The 22,189-nt window shown below is 41.7% G+C and overlaps 1 protein-coding gene across 2 annotated transcripts in view; it reads right to left on the reverse strand.

Annotated features, from left to right (window-relative positions):
- Positions 1-21,782, reverse strand: part of ESR1 (estrogen receptor 1) — a 524,188-nt gene extending 502,406 nt beyond the window's left edge. Inside the window, exon 1 of one of the 2 annotated variants that reach the window (XM_040429500.1) lies at positions 21,614-21,782. The gene's annotated coding sequence lies outside the window, so the exon portion shown is untranslated. Of the gene's footprint in view, positions 1-21,609 lie in introns of both variants that reach the window. The other variant, XM_040429501.1, reaches the window with a different exon arrangement.
- Positions 21,783-22,189: the final 407 nt, after the last annotated feature.

The following is a 22,189-nucleotide window of genomic DNA, read 5'->3' on the forward strand; positions in this document are numbered from 1 at the left end:
TGATTCCAAGTGCTTCTTCTTTCATCCACCTTCTTTGGCTGGTACTGGTATTGCCACTCACCTTCCCACTCCGGGTCACTCTGTGGTCTCCTGATGCTGCTGCCACCTCCACACTATGTCACCTTGCTACTCTGTGGTCTCCTCATGCTGCTGCAAACTCCACACTGTGTCATCTTGCCACTCTGTGGTCTCCTCATGCTGCTGCCATCTCCACAATGTGTTACCTTGCCACTCTGTGGTCTCCTCATGCTGCTGCCACCTCCACACTATGTCACCTTGCCACTCTGTGGCCTCCTGATGCTGCTGCCATCTCCACACTGTCATTGTGCCACTCTGTGGCCTCCTGATGCTGCCGCCACCTCCTGTTATTGGGACAGTCTGTGGCCTCCTGATGCTGCTGCTGCCTCCACACTGTCATTGTGCCACTTTGTGGCCTCCTCATGATGCTTACACCTCCACACTATGTCATAGGGCCACTCTGTGGACTTCTCATGCTGTTCCCACTTTTCCCACTTCATGACTGGGCCACTATTTCGGCCTGGCTAACATCATAATTTTTTGGACCCTTCTTCTGATCTGTCAGAAGGACGGAAAAATGAGACTCACAATGGATCCTGTCTGTATAGCAGCTGTAAGGCCTGTATGGTCCCATCAGAATTGGCTTGTGATTTGGTAGCCAAAACCAGGAGTGGGTACAAAACACAGAAGACATGCAAATATTCCATTCACGTGTCATCTCTGCTTTGGATCCACTCCTGTTTTTTTTTTGCATTAGCAATACTGATTGATTACTGACCAAATGCTGACCGAGTGAAGGCGGATGCTCAACAGACAGGATCCGTTTTTTGGGGGTTATTGTTCTGAGGGATCAGAGGAAGGGCAAAATAATCAGTGACGTCAACACAAACTTACTGCTGACACCCTCTCCACTCTGTCGGGGGGCTCTACTTGTATAAACATTTAATAGAAAAGGTACTGTAGACATCTATGTGGAATCAGCTGACGAAGGTGTAAAAGGAGTGTGCTTCTTCTTGGCGCTAACATCAACCTGTAAGGCTGAGTTCATACTTAAGTTATTTGGTCAGTTTTGGCCCTGTGACTGCCCAAATAAGTGAATTGTGCAGTGATTCTAAGAGCGAGAGTATTATTTCACTATCAGAGCAGACTCCCTATGCGTGTTATTACAAGGCACAGTGTTCTACACCAATGTAATGGCTCTCTGCAGCCAGGAAATAGCTGTTTTAACAAAATTTGCCGCAAATAAATTTGGATCGAACCAATTTTTTTCCCAAAAATTTGCCGAACCAGCAACAGTGCAGTGTGTTTTTAAACAGACAGCTTCATTCTGACATTATTTACTATTTAATTAAAGAATATATAGTATATTTCTGTTAAGGCGCACGGACTGCCGGATGATGTACTTTGTTTATTTGCTTTAGTATTTAAGCTATGGTTGTTTGCACCCGCACTTTATTTCATATTGTTTGAAGGTGCTGGTTTAATTTTTATTTTTCTATTTAATAATTTTTTTGCCAAGACAGCATTAGTTATGTCAAAGTGACAGTGATATACTGTATATGGTTATGAGTAAATGCATGAAGGCCAATGGAAACAAACAGCCTGATTAAAAACACACTACATTGTTAGATTTTATTTTTAAATTAAAACATGGTCCACAAATTATCCCTTTTTGAATGCAGATGCCTTCTTCTCTGTCTTATGACCTGTAAAATGGTGGCAGCAATTTGAGAGATTCATACGATCAAATGGCAAAAGATTCAGATTTGGCTGGAAGACAAATTTGCTTAGTTTATAATTAGGGATGAGTGAATCAACTTCGGATTAAATATCCAAAGCTGATTTGCATAAAACATTGTTTGAATACTGTACAAATGAACACTCCATACAGTATTAGAATAAAATAGATCCTATGAGCCAAAATTATTACTTTGCGAAGTCTTGCAAGACTTTGCATAATAACTTCATAAATCAATTTCTACTGTAAAAAAAACATTTCCTGAACCCGAGTTCCGAATAATGTTTTTTTACTTCGTGAAGTAATAACTTCTCCTCATAGGAGCCAATATATTCTAATACTGTACGGAGCGATCGCTCCGTACAGTATTCAAACAAAGTTTTATGCGAATCGACTTTGGATATTTCATCCAAAGTCAATTCGCTCATCCCTATTTATAATCAATTTGCTAATCTCTAATCATTACATATAAAATCTATATTATTAATAAGGAAAAATAGGGTAGTTATGACATAATCCAAAAACTTCATCAGCAAGTGATCCACTCTATGCATAGCTTCAGATGTGATCATCCTCTGCATTATGGGCTATTTTATGGTAGGGGGATCTATCATTTCCGAATTTAGACTAATCCAACCCTAGCTCCTAGCTCTAATATCTAGGAACAATGTCAAGTTATTCAGTAAGGTGTCCATTAAAAAGTTCAATGGTTCTTATGATGCCAAATCTAAATGTAAAGTCCAAGTAGTAGGTACTTATAGTAACCACTATTGACCAATACAAAGTTAGATGAATGCACCAGCCCCTTACTATTACTTCAATCATAGTAGGTGAAGTTAGCTAGTAGCTAATATCAGATATATGATTTGACTATTACTCTATAGGCAATGTGTCATTAGAAAATGACCTTTTGTTGAAATCATGTTTTTGTGTTAAACATATTTTACAAATGTTTTGTGATTTTCAAAAAAAAAAACAAAAAAAAAACTGGCAATTACTGGGAACAAACTGAAGATTTCCAATAACTGCCTGATCATAAGCAGAGGTCATTGCTGTATTTACTTTTTTTAATTTACTATTATTTATTTGAGAGGACGATTAACCCCTTAAGGACCAAAGCCATATATGTACGGCACTGGTGGACGTGACTTAAGGACCAGCGCCGTACATGTATGGCGGGCTGATCGGGCGGGTGCAGGAGCTGTGGCTGCCCGATCAGCGACACGGACCCGGAAGTTACTGACAGCCGGGCCCCTGCTGCATATGCGGCATCGGTGAAAACAGCAATGCCGGCGAGTTAACCACTCGTATGCCGTGGTGAAAGCTGCCCGCAGCATGCAGAGCATTCGCGGAGGGTACGGGTGCCCTCCGCTACCCATCGGGTCCCCGCGCTGCAGTGGCGGGGACAAGCTGGCAGAGAAAGCAAGCCCAATGCCTTCCATAGGCATCAGAGCTTGCCTTCTACGGAAGCCTGTGAGATCCAGCCCTTAGGATGGGTCTCACAGGCAGGCTGTCAGCATAAAAGCTGACACCCAATTCATTACAATACAGGTTGTATTGTAATGCATTGCAGAGTAGATCAGACCCCAGAAGTTGAAGTCCCAGAGTGGGACAAAAATGAACAGTAAAAAAAGTGTTTTTCATAATAAAAAAAATAAAGTTAAGTAAAAAAATATATAAAAAATTCTCAAAATAAAAACAAAAAAGAAAATCAGACATGTTGGGTATTGCTGCGTCCGTAACTACCGGCTCTACAAAAATATCATATGATCCACCGCCTTACCCGAATGCCGTAGAAAAAATACAATAAAAACTGTGCTAAAACAATCATTTTTTTTGTCTCCTTACATAACAAAAAATGTGATACCAAGCGATCAAAAAGTCACACGCACCCCAAAATCATACCAATCGAACAGTCATCTCATCCTACAAAAAATGAGACCCTACCTAAGACAATCGCCCCAAAAAAAAATATGACTCAGAATATGGAGACATTAAAATATGATTTTTTGGGGTTTCAAAAATGCTGTTATTGTGTAAAACTTAAATTAATTTAAAAAAGTATACATATTAGGTATCGCCGTGTCCGTAAGAACCTTCTGTATAAAAATATCACATGACATAACCCCTCAGGTGAACACCGTAAAAAAATATAAATAAAAACTGTGTCAAAAAAGCTGTTTTTTGTCACCTTACATCACAAAAAGTGCAATACCAAGCGATCAAAAAGTCATATGCACTCTAAAATAGTACCAATTAAACCGTCATCCTATACCAAAAAAAATGAGCCCCTACATAAGACAGTCTCCCCAAAAACTTAAAAAAACTATGACTTTCAGACTATAGAGACACTGAAAAATCATTTTTTTCAAAAATGTTTATTATGTAATACTGAATCAAACAACAAAAAAAATTGGTATTGTCGCGTCCATAACAACCTGCTCTATAAAAATAGCAGATGATCTAACCTGTCAGATGAACAATGTAAAAAAATAAAAAATAAAAAAACTGTGCCAAAACAGCTATTTTTTGTTACCTTGCCTCACAAAAAGTGTAATATAGAGCTACCAAAAATCATATGAACCCTAAAATAGTACAAACAAAACTGCCTCCTTATCCAGTAGTTTCCAAAATGGGGTCACTTTTTTGGAATTTCTACTCTAGGGGTGCATGGCAACTTTAAAATTATCCCTGTAAAATCTGCCTTCCAAAAACCATATGGCATTCCTTTCCTTTTGTGCCCTGCCGTGTGCCCGTACAGCTGTTTATGACCACATATGGAATGTTTCTGTAAACTACAGAATCAGGGTACTAAATATTGAATTTTGTTTTGCTGTTAACCCTTGCTTTGTTACTGGAAAAAAATGGATTAAAATGGAAAATCTGCCAAAAAAGTGAAATTCTAAAATTTCATCTCCATTTTCCTTTAATTCTTGTGGAACACCTAAAGGGTTAACAAAGTTTGTAAAATCAGTTTTGAATACCTTGATGGGTTTAGTTTCTAAAATAGGGCCATTTATGGCCTGGTCCTGAACCCCTTAGTGACCACCCATACGTGTTTTTACGGCGGTCACTAAGGGGCCTTGGACTGGAGCGCCGCCTTTTTATGGCGGCACTTCAGCCCAAGCTACCACTACAAAAAAGAGAGCTGGAGCTCCTTGCCCTCAGCTACCGGAGGTAGCTGAGAACTGGGGGCAGTGATCAGAGACCGTGACAAGCGGACTCTGATCACCGAAAATGCCAGCAGCAAAAAGTAAACTTTCTCCCTCCTCTCATATAAGAGAGGAGAGAGAAAGTCTCCGATGCATGGATTGGGTCCCACAGCTTCCCCATAAGGGAAAGCTGGGTCCCAATCCTCACCCTATCCCCCCAGTATTTATGAAGACAGGAGAAATGGGGTAATACATTTTGGGGTGTACTTGTTCATTTTCATGTGATCTGTAGAATTTTTTTTTAAATTGACACTTGTGTAAAAAAGGAAAAATATTTATTTTTGCCTGCTTAGCATTAATTTCTACAAAAAAGGGGGACTAGTTTTCAAAGTGGGGTCATTTATGGGGGTTAGTAATATCACTGAGAATGAGATATAATTTGAAAAGCGCACACAAATATAAATATCACAGAAAAAAATAGCTTTTCTTAAAACGTAACTTTTACTAGTATTCATTAGAAAATTGCCCCATAACAAATAATATTTATAATAAATAGGCTGGTGCCATAAATAAATAGATGAGCCTTACTTTATACTGGGTATGATAATCTAAAACAAAGCAAATGATATAACTCACAGTTTTGTAGACAGCCGATTGACTTCTGTGAATCACAGTGAAGTGAGGTCAGGACAGGGGGGAGGGGGGAAGTGACCCTAGATTAACCCTAGGACTACCCCTGCCTACAAGCGGAGCATCTGCCCCGAAAGGAGCGACCCCACTTCTCGGTGGCTAAGCCGTCAACTGTCATCTGATACAGCCCTGTAAGTACAGTGGGATGCGAAAGTTTGGGCAACCTTGTTAATCGTCATGATTTTCCTGTATAAATCGTTGGTTGTTACGATAAAAAATGTCAGTTAAATATATCATATAGAAGACACACACAGTGATATTTGAGAAGTGAAATGAAGTTTATTGCATTTACAGAAAGTGTGCTATAATTGTTTAAACAAAATTAGGCAGGTGCATAAATTTGGGCACTGTTGTCATTTTATTGATTCCAAAACCTTTAGAACTAATTATTTGAACTCAAATTGGCTTGGTAAGCTCAGTGACCCCTGACCTACATACACAGGTGAATCCAATTATGAGAAAGAGTATTTAAGGGGGTCAATTGTAAGTTTCCCTCCTCTTTTAATTTTCTCTGAAGAGTAGCAACATGGGGGTCTCAAAACAACTCTCAAATGACCCGAAGACAAAGATTGTTCACCATCATGGTTTAGGGGAAGGATACAGAAAGCTGTCTCAGAGATTTCAGCTGTCTGTTTCCACAGTTAGGAACATATTGAGGAAATGGAAGACCACAGGCTCAGTTCAAGTTAAGGCTCGAAGTGGCAGACCAAGAAAAATCTCGGATAGACAGAAGCGACGAATGGTGAGAACAGTCAGAGTCAACCCACAGACCAGCACCAAAGACCTACAACATCATCTGGCTGCAGATGGAGTCACTGTGCATCGTTTAACCATTCGGCGCACTTTACACAAGGAGATGCTGTATGCGAGAGTGATGCAGAGCAGTGCTTGAAGTGGGCCGGAACGCGGCGGTACTCAGTACCGCCACTTCCAAAAATTGCCCTGGAGAGTACCAGCACCTCTCCGTGCGCCCAGTACGTGGGTTTCCGGTACCGGAGCGCAGCGGAGAGCTGGCAGTATCTCCTCCCTAATGTCGTTGGCTGGGCAGCTAGTGGAGGGGGGCGGGTCGTTGCAGAGTACGGCTCAGGCTGGCGCAGGCAGGGAGTTGACCTCACGTTAGGTGACGTCAACTCCTTCCCGCGCGCCTGTGACTGAGGAGCGATCAGTGCGGCGACCAGTGACTGGTCCTCCTTGGAGTCAGGAGTCGGACGGTGCAGCAAAGAACATCGACTTTGCTTTGGAATCCAACTTCTGAAGAGTACTGGTGAGTGACAGGCACCCCCCCTCCCCCCACACACATTAGTTCCTCTCTGTACCAGTACCCCCCCCCCCCTGGCAGGGGGGTACTGGTACAGAGAGGAATTAATGTGTGTGATGAGGGGGGGGGGGGTCTGATGTGCAGGGGGGTACTGGTACAGAGAGGAACGAATGTGCGGTGGTGGGGGGGGGGTACTGGTACATAGAGGAACTAATATATATGTGTCTGATGGGTGGGTCTGATGTGTAGGGGGCCCCTGCACATCAGACCCCCCCATCACACACATATATATTAGTTCCTCTATGTACGAGGACCCCCCCCCCACCACCGCACATTCGTTCCTCTCTGTACCAGTACCCCCCTGCACATCAGACCCCCCCCCCCCTCATCACACACATTAGTTCCTCTCTTTACCAGTACCCCCCCCCACCACCACCACACATTAGTGCCTCTCTGTACCAGTACCCCTCTGCACATCAGACCCCCCATCACACACATATATATTAGTTCCTCTATGTACCAGTACCCCCCCCCCCCACCACCGCACATTCGTTCCTCTCTGAACCAGTACCCCCCTGCACATCAGACCCCCCCCCTCATCACACACACACACACATTAATTCCTCTCTGTACCAGTACCCCCCTGGCAGGGGGGTACTGGTACAGAGAGGAATTAATGTGTGTGTGTGTGATGAGTGGGGGGGGGGGTCTGATGTGCAGGGGGGTACTGGTACAGAGAGGAACGAATGTGCGGTGGTGGGGGGGGTACTGTACTGGTACATAGAGGAACTAATATAAATGTGTGTGATGGGGGGGTCTGATGTGCAGGGGGGGGGAGCACCGGCGCCTAATAGAGTACCGGCACCTCTTTTGGCCCACTTAAAGCACTGATGCAGAGGAAGCCTTTTCTCCGCCCACAGCACAAAAAGTGCCGCTTGAGGTGGGCTAAAGCACATTTGGACAAGCCACCTTCATTTTGGAATAAGGTGCTGTGGACTGATGAAACAAAAATTGAGTTATTTGGCCATAACAAGGGTCGTTATGCATGGAGGAAAAAGAACACAGCATTCCAAGAAAAACACCTGCTACCTACAGTAAAATATGGTGGTGGTTCCATCATGCTGAGGGGCTGTGTGGCCAGTGCAGGGACTGGGAATCTTGTCAAAGTTGAGGGACGCATGGATTCCACTCAGTATCAGCAGATTCTGGAGACCAATGTCCAGGAATCAGTGACAAAGCTGAAGCTGCGCCGGGGCTGGATCTTTCAACAAGACAACGACCCTAAACACTGCTCAAAATCCACTAAGGCATTTATGCAGAGGAACAAGTACAACGTTCTGGAATGGCCATCTCAGTCCCCAGACCTGAATATAATTGAAAATCTGTGGTGTGACTTAAAGAGAGCTGTCCATGCTCGGAAGCCATCGAACCTGGATGAACTAAAGATGTTTTGTAAAGAGGAATGGTCCAAAATACCTTCAACCAGAATCCAGACTCTCATTAGAACCTACAGAAAGCGTTTAGAGGCTGTAATTTCTGCAAAAGGAGGATCTACTAAATATTGATTTCATTTCTTTTTTGTGGTGCCCAAATTTCTGCACCTGCCTAATTTTTTTTTAAACAATTATAGCACACTTTCTGTAAATCCAATAAACTTCATTTCACTTCTCAAATATCACTGTGTGTGTCTCCTATATGATATATTTAACTGACATTTTTTATCGTAACAACCAACGATTTATACAGGAAAATCATGACGATTAACAAGGTTGCCCAAACTTTCGCATCCCACTGTAGGTGAAGATATACTCCTCCAAAGTATATTCGTCCCTTTATATTCATCATTTATGGGGGTTTTCTATTGTTTTGGCAGCTCAACGCCATTACAAGTGTGCAATGGGGCCTAAAATATTTTCAAGCAAATTTTGTGTTCTGAAAGCCACTGGGTGCTCCTTTATGTTTAGGCCCTGCCGTTTGTCAAGACATAATATTAGGGCCACAATGGGGATATTTCTGAAGACAGGAGAAATGGGGTGTTACATTTTGGGGTGTACTACTTCATTTTCATGTGCTTTGTAGAAAAAAAACTTTAAATTGACACTTTTGTGTAAAAGATGAAAATATATTTTTTTTCACCTTCTTAGCATTCATTTCTTTACAAAACTACGAGCTCAAAAACACATTACACCCATACACCCATTACACTTAATGAATAGGTTAAGGGGTCTAGTTTTCAAAATGGGGTCACTTTTGGGGGGGATTATAATATTCTGACACTTAAGCCTCTGCAAACTTGGCTTGTTGCAGGAAAAAATATGTACATAATGTTAATTAATGTTAAAATGGTAAGTATCCTTAAAAAAAAGTTAAAGGTTTTTGTAAGTACAGCCAAAATATAGATGTGGAAATATATTGCTGTTAAAAATATTGAATAGTATTTATGTATGTGAAATATTGCAGTTGAAAATAGGAAAATAAGTTTTTTAATAAAGATACGTATATTTTATCGGTAAAATTGTACCACCTAAGTAAAGTACAATATGTGACAAGAAAACGAAGTCAGAATTACTTTGATGTGCAAAAATCAGATTTGGTCATTAAGGCCCAACAGGCTTGGTCACTAAAGGGTTAAGCTGAAGGGGTTAATATCATGGCGCTGAACATCTAAGTGTGGGTATGTAATATAAAAACACAAGTACAATATTATTAGCAGAGTGGTACAGTAAGGGGGAGGACCCTGCCTGCGAGAGCTTACAATCTACAAGGGAAAAGCGATCACTACAATGGGCAGCTGATCGTTATTTACACAGAGCAATTTGCTTTAGGCCTCATGCACACGACCGTTTTTTTTTTGCGGTCCACAAAAACGGGTTCCGTAGTTCCGTGATCCTTGTCCGTTTTTTCTCCCGTGGGTCTTCCTTGATTTTTGCAGGATCCACGGACATGAAAAGTGAAAAAAAATTCTAAGTCAAGTTTGCCTTTAAAATGATTGAAAAAAAACGGACACGGATCACGGACGCGGATGACAATCTTGTGTGCACGGACCCATTGACTTGAATGGGTCCGCGAACCGTTGTCCGTGAAAAAAATAGGTGCGGGGCGGGTCGGGAGGAGGTCAGGGGACGGTGGCCGGTGCTGATCTGGTCAGCCCTGGGTCGCATATCGAGGTGAGGCAGGGGACGCCAGTGTTTTGGGTCCCCTGCCAGTGCTGCGATTGGCTGGAACAACGCTCAAGCCAATGGCAGCGCTATAGCTGCACAGGAAGAGGCAGAACTTCCCTGCATGCAGCCATTCTAGCTCGAGACTGCATGCAGAGAGGTTCTGTGCCTTTCTGTGCTGCTGTGGCTTGCTGGGACGTGTACCACCACTGCGAATTTAACCCCTTTGCTGCTGAAAAGAAGAAAGAAGAAGCTGCACAGATTTTTTTCTTTTCATTTGCAGCTGTTCCAGATCCCTCCGTCCCTGGTCCGTGCACTTTTTTGGTCTTTTTTTTTTTTTTTACCATTTTCCAGCTCTGCATCACTATTTCTGCGTGCGAGCTGTGACCGCCAAGTGCTTTTCAGTGTGTACCTGCCTGATCAGCACCTGGGATTATTTGTGCAGATTATTTTTCCAATTTTTTTTTGTTAAAAAAGAACTGGTAGTTAGGGCTTTATATAAATATGTATAGAGTTCTATATTTCTATATATATATATATATATATATATATATATATAGATAGATAGATATAAGTTACATTTTTAGCCAGTGTTCACTGTAGTAAAGTTTTAGGCCCCTTTCACACGGGCGACATTTCCGCGCGGGAACAATGCGTGAGGTGAAATCATTGCACCCGCACTGAATCCGGACCCATTTATTTTTATAGGGCTGTGCAGATGAGCGGTGATTTTCACGCATCACTTGTGCGTTGCGTGAAAATCGCAGCATGCTCCTCTTTGTGCGTTTTCCACGCAACGCAGGCCCCATAGAAGTGAATGGGGCTGTGTGATAATCGCAAGCATCCGCAAGCAAGTGCGGATGCGGTGCGATTTTCAGGCACGGTTGCTAGGAGACGATCGGGATGGAGACCTGATCATTATTATTTTTCCTTATAACATGGTTATAAGGGAAAATAATAGCATTCTTAATACAGAATGCTTAGTACAATAGGGCTGGATGGGTTAAAAAATAAAAATAAAAATTTAACTCACCTTAATCCACTTGTTCACGCAGCCCGGCTTCTCTTCTGTCTTCATCTCTGCTGTGCAGGAAAAGAACCTGTGATGACGTCACTACGCTCATCACATGGTCCGTCATATGATCCATTACCATGGTAAAAGATCATGTGATGGACCATGTGATGAGCGTAGTGACGTCATCAAAGGTCCTTTTCCTGTGCACAGCAAAGATGAAGACAAAAGAGAAGCCGGCCTGCGTGAACAAGTGGATTAAGGTGAGTTAAATTATTATTATTTTTTTTTAACCCCTCCCGCCCTATTGTACTAAGCATTCTGTATTAAGAATGCTATTATTTTCCCTTATAACCATTTTATAAGGGAAAATAATAAAATCTACAGAAGACCTAACCCAAACCCGAACTTCTGTGAACTTCTGTTTGGGTACCAAACATGCCGATTTTCTCACGCACGTGCAAAACGCATTACAATGTTTTGCACTCGCACGTAAAAATCGCGCATTTTCCTGCGACGCACCAGCATCTTATCCGGGCCAAAAACATGACGCCCGTGTGAAAGAGGCCTTATACTACAGTGTTTGCATGCACACACAATCTGTGTGTGTGTCTGCGTGCTGCAGAGCACCGATCAGTAGTGTGCTCAGTAGCATCTGTACATTTTTGTGTTTTTTTTTCTTCACATTATTAAAAATAAGTTAGTTTCTAATTTCTGTTAGTTTCAGTTTAGATTTTTGCACCATCATTTTGCAACCACTGAGCACCGATCAGTAGTGTCCATTACTGATTGAGTCTGCTCAGTTTGCACTGGGGTTTTTTGTGGAGAAAATACTTTTTTTTCTGCAGAAAATACTTTTTTTCTGCAGAAAAGCAGAAAATACTTTTTTTGTGCAGGAAGACTTTTTTTTTAATTACAACTTTTCTTCTAAATTTAATTTTACATTTTCTACAAGCCCCTTCATAAGTGAAAACACTACATACACACCCCTCACACTAAATAAAGGTTTCCACATTTCACACGTCACACCCCAATAAAATAAAAATAGCCCGTCCATTTGAAGAGGCATATGCCATGCTTGCCTCCGATACTGAGTCTGCCAATGAGGGAGAAGAGGATGCCACTATTCTATAATCCTCTACCCCCTCATCATCATCATCCACTGATGAGGAACCCTCTAGAAGGTGCCCCAGGGTAGCAGAGGAGGCAGCCCCCCAGAGTGAGCCCACATGGACCCCACCCCCTGACGATTATCAGCCCCAAATTCCTGAGTTTGTAGGCAACTCAGGAATTCTGATAGATTGTGCGGGCTTCACTGAACTAGATTTTTTCAAAATCTTCTTCTCTGAAGATTTTGTAAATTTAATGGTGGCCCAAACCAATTTGTACGCCCAACAATTCATTGCTAAGAACCCTAGTTCACCATACGCTAGACCCCTAGGCTGGACCCCAGTAGATGCAGCAGAGATGATGAAGTTTTGGGGACTTGTGCTGCATATGAGCATAATAAAAAAAAAAAAACGTTAGGCAATATTGGAGTTCTAACATTTTCTACCAGACTCCAATTTATAGTCAGACCATGACCCGGAAGCGATTTGAATCAATCTGAAAATTCCTACACTACAATGACAATTCACAGTGCCCACCCCAAAACGACCCAACATTTGACCGACTGTTCAAGGTTAGGCCTGTCATTGACCACTTCAGCAAAAAGTTTGCTGTCAGTGTAGATAAGTCCCTATTATTGTTCGAAGGGAGGATTAGATTCCGCCAATACCTGCCTAGCAAACGGGCAAGGTATGGCATTAAAATTTACAAACTCTGTGAGAGTAGCTCCGGGTACACCCACAAGTTCCGCATTTACAAAGGGAAAGATTACAAGATAGAACCCCCTGAATGGCCCCCCGTCCTAGGAGTTAGTGGGAAGATAGTGTGGGAATTACTGCACCCACTGCTGGATAAGGGTTACCACCTCTATGTGGATAACTATTATACCAACATACCCCTATTCAGGTCCCTAACTGCGAGGGGTACTGTGGCTTGCGGCACAGTACGCAAAAATCAGAGGGGCCTCCCTAGATCCCTGGTATTGCAACCACTGAGAATAGAATTTCCGGAATGGGGTCACTTTTTGGGGGTTTCCACTCTAGGGCCACCTCTGGGTGTCTTCATATGAGACATGGCTCCCAATTACCATTCCAGCTAAATCCTCTCTCCTAACCGACATATGGTGCTCCTTCCACTCTGAAGCCTTCCATGCGGCCATACATCTTTTTTTTTTAGCACATATGGGGTTTTGCCGTATTCGGGGGGAAATGGGGAACAAAATGTGGGGTGCATTTTGTCCTGTTACTGCAGCGTCCCACTAGCTTACGTGGGAACGGCAAAAGCTTTTTATCATCTGTATATCATGCTGTATTATGTTATCCTGTGATATTCCTATTTACCAGGCTGTCAGGTGCACTACAATCTTCCACCACTAGATGGGGGTAGCACCACAGTATAAATAGTGCAGTTCAAGCCTAGCTAGAGGAGATTGTGGGTTCTCTCTAAGGAGATGGAGTGAGGAGCTAAAGGGGGAAGGAGAGGTTCCCTCTCCTCCCAGCTCTCTGGAGCTTCATGGCCCAGAGAAGCCATCACAAACCTTAGGATCTAAACCAGGAAGACAGGCGGAGGAAAGTCTACCTTTATTCTTCAAGAGCAACAAGTGGATTTCTGATACTTAGTGGATCAAGACAAAGGTAGGACAAAGCCATTGTTATAGGCTCTAGGCATCTTTGTAATTTAGTGAAGGACTTAATAGCTTCAGGCAGACTCACCGTTATATTAAAGACAGAAAAGGATTCTGTCATATCACTTGTGTAGAAGCTCAGGATTGGGACTACCTCAACTAAAACTGAAGCAAGGTCAAGAGCTGTTTTCTCAGTGAGTACATAACTTATCACCCTAGCCTGACACAGTATCATCAGCACAGCCTGTTACTAGGATTTATCACGTCCTACTTGCATGTGTATCAGAGACTGTTTTATTGCTGGATGTAAACTGTTACCAAGAACCTAGGTAAAGTAAAGTTTACCGTTGGATTCAAACCTGCCTCCTCCTTCTGACTCCACACCACTATTACCCTCAACCTCTTGCACCATAAAGGTGCTGGCGTCACGACATTATTTAAACCAGGACCCCAGCCGCCCAGGCACTCAACAACCATTTACCATCAAGGGCACCTCAATCACCACCTGGTCGGTGTCCCCTGCAACCGAGTGTGCCCCAGAGAATCCAGTGCTGTTCTCCCCTTCACTGCACTGCTGGCCCAGGGAGGCGTCTGCTTAACCGTGAGTAACCGATGAACTGTATGTACATTCTGTCCTACCGTGCACCTCACGTGTTTTACCCTGCGGACTAGCATGTTGCATTACCCCTTGTGAAAGTGAAAAATGTGGGTGTAAAGCAACTTTTTCTAGAAAAAATTGAAATTTTTTATTTTCACAGCCAAGCGTTTCCTAATTCTGTGAAACGCCTGATGGGTCAAAGTGCTCACTACACACCTTGAAATATTCCTTGAAGGTGTGTAGTTTCCGGAATGGGGTCACTTTTTGGGGGTTTCTACTTTAGGGCCTCATTTAGGTGTCTTCATATGCGACATAGCTCCCAATTACCATTCCAGCTAAATCCTCTCTCCTAACCACCATATGGTGCTCCTTCCACTCTGAAGCCTGAAGTGCGGCCATACATCATTTTTTGAGCACATATGGGTGTATTCGGGGGAAATGAGGAACAAAATGTGGGGTGCATTTTGTCTTGTTACCCCCTGTGAAAGTGAAAAATGTGGGTGTAAAGCAACTTTTTCTGGAAAAAAAATTGTCATTTTTTATTTTCAGAGCCAAGCGTTTCCTAATTCTGTGAAACGCCTGATGGGTCACAGTGATCACTACAACTTGAAATATTCCTTGAGGGGTGTAGTTTCTGGAATGGGGTCACTTTTTGGGGGTTTCCACTCTAGGTCCACCTCTGGGTGTCTTCATATGCGACATAGCTCCCAATTACTATTCCAGCTAAATCTTCTCTCCTAATGTCCTAAAGTAAATTTTTTATGGAAAAAAAAAAAAATTTTCATTTTCATAGCCAATTTGATGAATCACCTTTGAGGACAAAGTTCTCACTACACATCTTGAAATGTTCCTTGAGAGGTGTAGATTCCAGAATGGGGTCACTTTTGGGGGGCTTCCACTCTAGGGGTACCTTAGGGTGTCTTCATATGCGACATAGCTCCCAAAAGCCAATCCTGCAAAATCTGTCCTCCAAAAGCCCTAAGGCACTACTTCCCTTTTGAACCCTGCCATGCACCCATACATCATTTTTTGAGCACATATGGGGTTTTGGCATATTCGGGGGGATATGGGGAACAAAATATGGGGTGCATTTTGTCCTGTTTTCCCTTGTGAAAGTGTAAAATGTAGGTGTAAAGCAACGTTTTCTGCAAAAAAAATGTATTTTTCATTTTCACAGCCAAGCGTTTCCTAATTCTGTGAAACGCCTGATGGGTCAAAGTGCTTACTGAACATCTTGAAATATTCCTTGAGGGGTGTAGTTTCCGGAATGTGGTCACTTTTTGGGGGTTTCCACTCTAGGGATATCGTCATATGCGACATAGCTCCTAATTACCATTCCAGCTAAATCCGTTCTCCAAAAGCCATATGGTGCTCCTTCCACTCTGTGCGGCCATACATCAGTTTTTGTGCACACATGGGGTGTTTTTGTAAACTCCAGATTCAGGGTAATAGATTTTGAGTTTTGTTTGGCTGTTAACCCTTGATGTGTTGCAGAAAAAATAGATAAAAATGTAAAATCTGATTTAAAAAAATGGAAATTTTTAAATTTCATTCCCATTTTCATTGGAGCACCTAAAGGGTTAACAAAGGGTTAACAAAATTTGTAAAATCAGTTTTGAATATCTTGAGGAGTGCAGTTTATAAAATGGGGTGATTTATGGGTGGTTTTTAATATGTAAGCCCCAGAAAGTGACTTCATAATTGAACTGGTGATGAAAAAATTGGTGTTTGGAAATGTTCTTAAAAAGTTTAAGATTTGCTTCTAAACTTCTAAGCCTTCTAACATCCCCAAAAAATAAAATGTCATTTTCTAAATGATCCTAACATGAAGTAGACATATGGGGAATGTAAAGTAATAACTATTTTTGGAGGTATTACTATCTATTATAAAAGTAGAGAAATTGAAATTTGGTAATTTTTCCATATTATTTTTTTGTGCAAATTTGGTATTTTTTAAAAATAAATAATAATTGACTTTTTTTAACTTCATTTTACCACTGTTTTGAAGTTCAATATGTGACGAGAAAACAGTCTCAGAATGGCCTAGATATGTAAAAGTGTTTTAAAGTTATTACCACATAAAGTGACACATGTCAGATTTGCTAAAAATGGCCTTGTCCCTAAGGTGAAAATGGCAGGGTCCTTAAGACAGGGTTAAAAAGGACCTTAAGCCTAATAATATGTCAAGATTTCCTGTTTAGAGCTACACTTTACTACAGCCACATAGACCATAGAAATAATGGAGGGGACCTCATTGATTTCTAGATTGTTCTACTAATGCTTTTGGACCTGCACAGAGGGGATGATATAAACTGTGGCCATCACCTATTGTGCATGCAGGATCTTGTGTTAAGCCTCATTCACATGTCAGTGTTTTAGTCAGTGATTTCCATCAGTGATTGTGAGCCCAAACCAGGATTGGAGACTCCACATACATCAGGTATAAGGGAAAGATCTGCACCTGTTCTTTGTTTAGAGCCTTACCCGGTTTTGGCTCACAATCACTGATGGAAATCACTGATCAAAACACTGATGTGTGAATGAGACATTATCCATACAGAGACATTATCTGTCATTGTTATTTTGCCTGTGATGCTAATGAGCTGACTACAGGAAAGTGATCTCTACAGAACTTTAGATATAGATAGTGATATGGTATATTGAAAAAACAAACACCAAGATTTATAAAAGAAAAATATATTTCGCATCAAAACTTAAAGAAGACCTTTCATCTGTTTTACTTATAGGAGCTAAATACCTGATGCTACCACACGTTTTTTTTTTAAACATCGCTCCTACGCCATGCTGTGCTCTCCTGAAGTTTTCACACTCAGTATGTATATACTAAGCATCGGAACAGGGAGGAGGAGACACCAGGGTTTCTCAATAGGCATCTCCTTCTCCCTGGCTGTGCCGCCATCCAATCACATCGGAGAGCATCACAGCCAGGGAGGAAAAAACAGGGGTTACCCCGCAAGTACAGGTATCTAGCTCCTATAAGTAATACAGATGAAAGGTCCTCTTTAATGTAAACCATAGGTCACTCCCTGTTGACACATTCCCTTTAAAGAAGTATTTCTTGATATTAGTACAGTGGTCCCTCAAGTTACAATATTAATTGCTTCCAGGACAACCATTGTATGTTAAAGTCATTGTAACTTGAGTAATCGGTTCCAATACCCCAGAATGTCATCCAAGATAAGAGAAAATAAAGATTTAGGGGGGTTGTCTCACATCAGCAAGTGGCATTTATCCTGTACAGAAAATTAATACAAGCCACGTACTAGTGTATTGTTATTATCCATATTGCTTCCTTTGCTGGCTGGATTAATTGTTCCATCACATTATACACTGCTCATTTCCATGGTTATGACCACCCTGCAATCCATCAGTGGTGCTCGTGCTTGCACACTATAGGAAAAAATGCCGGCCTCTCTGGTGACCGGGGCTGTAGGAGATCACATAGGCGGGTGCCTTTTTTATAGTATGCATACATGACCATGCTGATGGAGTGCAGAGTGGTCATAACCATGGAAACGAGAAGTGTATAATGTGATGGAAAAATTAATTCAGCCAGCAAAGGAGGCAATATGGACAATCGCAATACATTAGTAAGTGGCTTGTATTAACTTCCTCTACATGATAAATGCTTCAAGACAAAACCCCTTTAAGAAAGATAAATAAGTAACTAAGACACATAAAACAAGTCCTTACATATAACAGTCAGAAATTGCTGCTAACTAGCAACTAATACAGCTATTTTTTTTTATCAGAGAAGTGGCCTTGATTGGTTGCATCTGAGACTGAGGCATTGTATGTTGAGTCTAGTTTCAACTTATGGTGGGTCAGAAAAGACCATTGTATGTTGAGTATTGTATCTTGAGGCCATTGTATCCTGAGGGATCACTGAATAAGTCCAAGTGTTGAACCCTGGCCTTGAAGACTTAAGAAATGGTAACAGATGTTGTATTTTCCTACAGCAAATCAGATACATATTTACTAGGGGATCCACTGTAGAAATTTATTAAGGTTGAGTCTCAGATTTCAGCCAGGGATGTGCAGTTTGATGTGCCAAAACATCACACCAAAATTAACCCCATTCAGTGGGGCTAATCTGCATGAGGCCAATCTGCTGCTTTTCCTGCAGAATCATGCTACTTATGCTCTTTTTTTTTTCTGCCGCACAGACAACAATGTGCATATATTATTTTCCAGCGCATACAAACAGATACCAAAACCCTATTCATATGTCTTGGAGGTAGATTGTAATCAGATTGGACATGGATCTAACTGCAGAATCTATATAATCTATGTCAAACATACCCTTATGGGGCCCGAAAGGTCCCTGTACCTCGTATGAGAAGATCATTACTATAAATGCTATATAATACCTGGGGATGCAGTATATTTTTACTGATAAATGAGAATTTAGAAATAGATTACTGGATTTGGTAAAATTGTTGGCTGTACAGTATGGTGTGATGATGGCTAGAACCAAAGATTATTTAATACTTCAAATGTTACTTACATTACACAAAAATAAATTTAAAGGTTATCTGACACCAGGAAATTCACTGTTAACTCCTTCATGACTTACATAATATATTTACATTGCAGCAGGCAAGGCGTCCCTGCATCTTGCTGTACATATGCAGAGCAATACAGTGGAGTAGCTAAAAATGACTGGGCCCCACAGCAAATTTTTGAATGGGGCCCCCCTCCCCCAGTAATTTTTCGCAACCCCTTCCATTCATGCCGCCCCCATTTCTGTGGCTAGTAAAGATCGCTGTCTTTGCTATTATTTTTTTATATTGTTATAAAGATCGCTCTCTCAGACCAGGCCCGGCAGCTGTTCCATCCGTCCTGTATATAATTTCATTGGGTAATACTGTTGAGGGGGCCCTGACAAAATCTTTTAGCCCTCCTCTTCCTGGATGGGCCCCCTTCTGGGTCAGGGCCCCAAAGCAGCCGCTTCCCCTATAGTTACGCCCCTGCAATGGAAAACGTTCATTGTGTCTAATGATACCGTGACTGGGTTAAGAAGGCTGCAGTCCCTGACAGCAGGCCATGTGGACTAAACAAAAAGGGGCCCTCTGTGTTGGCGATCACCGCCATTGGCAGGTCAATTCTGACTGGTACTATGCAGATAAGACTGGCGCTCCCACAGCTTCCTCCACAATGTTCACAGACCACGCCACACACCTGGAGGTTCATCCAACCGGAGCCTTGTAGTGCTCTACTTCCAAGGTCGAACAACAACGGCAAGAAGCAACAGAAAACGTGGCACTCAACCTCTGGTAAAAAAAAAAAAAAACACTTTCCTTTATTGCAGCAAGCGGGTATATGAGAAGTAGATGTAACCATTCTGACTGGTCAATTGCAGCTTTCTCACTGTAAAAGTCAATCAGGAGGCTGCAGATGTCTTTCCAAAAGTTGCTCTGCTCCTAACCCCTGGAGATGCTCTTTCCACAGTGAAACATGTCGGGGCAACATTTTTTTTTATTTTAATTTACTGCTCTCTCTCCTGATCACTGAATTTAAAGGTGCTTCATGCGCTGCAAGCGTAGAACCACTGATAATATCTGCCAATTGCAATGGGCATGAACCCTATCTAACGGGTAGCTTGCTAGGGATCACTGTGATCTATAGATCATTCTGTGACAAGGTAACTGAATAAATAGCTATAGTTACAATACCCTTGATTTTCATGTGGAGCCGGTAAGATCCCTCACCCCTTTTAATTGCTCGAGTGAGCCAGTCAAATGTAAACCTTTTTGGTTCAGTTTGTTTAGGGAATTTATTTGAAAAGAAAATAGAATAAATGTTATATATTAATAGGAAGGTCACAAACAGAGCTTTTTTCATCTGTGGAAAAAAAAGAAATTTTTATTTTTCACCATCTGCTACACATTCACCCAACGGAACAGCCTGCCGGAGGTCCGTGCCGCTAGTGTGAAAGTAGCCTTAAAGTGCTCACTATACCCCTTTAAAAATTCCTTGAGATGTGCAGTTTTCAAAATAAGTTCACTTCTTTGGGGATTCCACTGTATGAGCCCCTCAGGGTCTCTTCAATTGCGACATTGCGCCCGAAAATCATTTCAGCAAAATCTGCCCCCCGAGAGCCATATGGCTTCTCTTCTGAGCCCTGCCGTGTATCCGTACAACAGTTTATGATCAGATAAGAGGAGGTTTCTATAAATTGCAGAATCAGCGTAATCAATAATGATGTTTGTTTTTCTGTTACTGCCCCCTTTGCAAAGATATTTTGAGGAATTTATTATTATGCAGAGAAAAACTAGATGTTATAATAATTTAACCAAGTAATTCCATATCTGTTGCATAAAGAATGCATGCCATATGCATTTTACTGCCTTGCTTTATAAAAATAATTCGGCCGCTTCAACAGACATGGGGTACTTTCACACTAGCGTTTTTTCTTTTCCGGCACTGAGTTCCGTCCTAGGGGCTCAATACCGGAAAAGAACTGATCAGTTTTATCCCCATGCATTCTGAATGGAAAGAAATCCGTTCAGGATGCATCAGGATGTCTTCAGTTCAGTCACTGAACGGCGTTTTTGGACGGAGGAAATACCGCAGCATGCTCCAAACTTACGGATCAGTTGCCGGAATGCCGGATCGGCATTAATTTACATTGAAATGTATTAGATCCGGCATTAAAAATACTGCAATGCCGGATCCGGTAAAAATGTGAAAAAAAATATATAACGGATCTGTTACTACGCATGACATTCGGAGAGACGGATCCGTTCTTGCAATGCATTTGTAAGATGGATCCGCATCTGGATCCGTCTACAATTGCTGTCCGTTTGCATGTAGATTGCTGGCGATGGAACTGCTTGCCGGATCACTCTTCCACAAGTGTGAAAGTAGCCTTAACAAATACGGTAATATATCGGAGTCAGAGTAGCTTAATTATGAGTAATAAACTTTCAGTTACTGTTAATCTTAACTTGCTATATATCATTATTTAGTCAAGCATAACTATAACCTGTATATAGACACAGAAAATGTTTAAATCTTACTTTGCAAATGCATGCCTCTTAGATATTGCTTGCACATGTAAGGTTATGCTAAACAAGAGTCTGATCCTAAATATGCAACCATCTTAAATCCAGGTAGTGAAGTACAGTACTTTGCCATGCAATGCACGGTATGTATAACACATGCAGTAAATGTAACAAATAGCAGAACGAGACAATTAACACCCTATGTGGTCAGATAAAATGAAATTACTTGCCAGTGGATGATCAATTCTGCATAGAAAATGCCTTTGTGGTGAAATATCTTTGTTCTTCTTTCTCTGCTTCACCTTCTCCGTACTAGTAGATTATCCATTATGAAATACCAGCCATTCCCACAGCAACAAGCTGATGTCACAGAGAAAAAATTAGGACTCCTTGCTAGGAGCTAGCCTGCGAAGGCATAATCATCTGAGAGCAGCATGATTTGGTTTAGATTATATTAAAAGAAATAAGACAACATATATTTGTTAAAAAACAAAGTGATCACAGGGAGTGGAATGTGAGAGAGAGTTAGGAACATTTCACGCAAATGTGACTTGCTATGCAACTAAAATACATGCAGCAAAAAAGTTTAAAAGTTATCTATAGTAATTAGAAATGCGCGTATAACATAATCTTAGGGAAAGCCAGGGTTTAGGCACGTGATCGGCGTACGGGTGAGGAACCCGTCTAGGGACGTCAGGGCAGTCAGGTGCCAGCCGCAAGGTGAGTCAGGGGTCACCATCTTTCCCTCTCCCTTGGACAGGGCCTTCCCATTTCCCTCCCTTTGCGTGACGCCGGTCATTACACTC

The sequence above is a fragment of the Bufo bufo genome, chromosome 4 (assembly GCF_905171765.1).
Source record: "Bufo bufo chromosome 4, aBufBuf1.1, whole genome shotgun sequence".
Taxonomy (NCBI): Eukaryota; Metazoa; Chordata; class Amphibia; order Anura; family Bufonidae; genus Bufo; species Bufo bufo.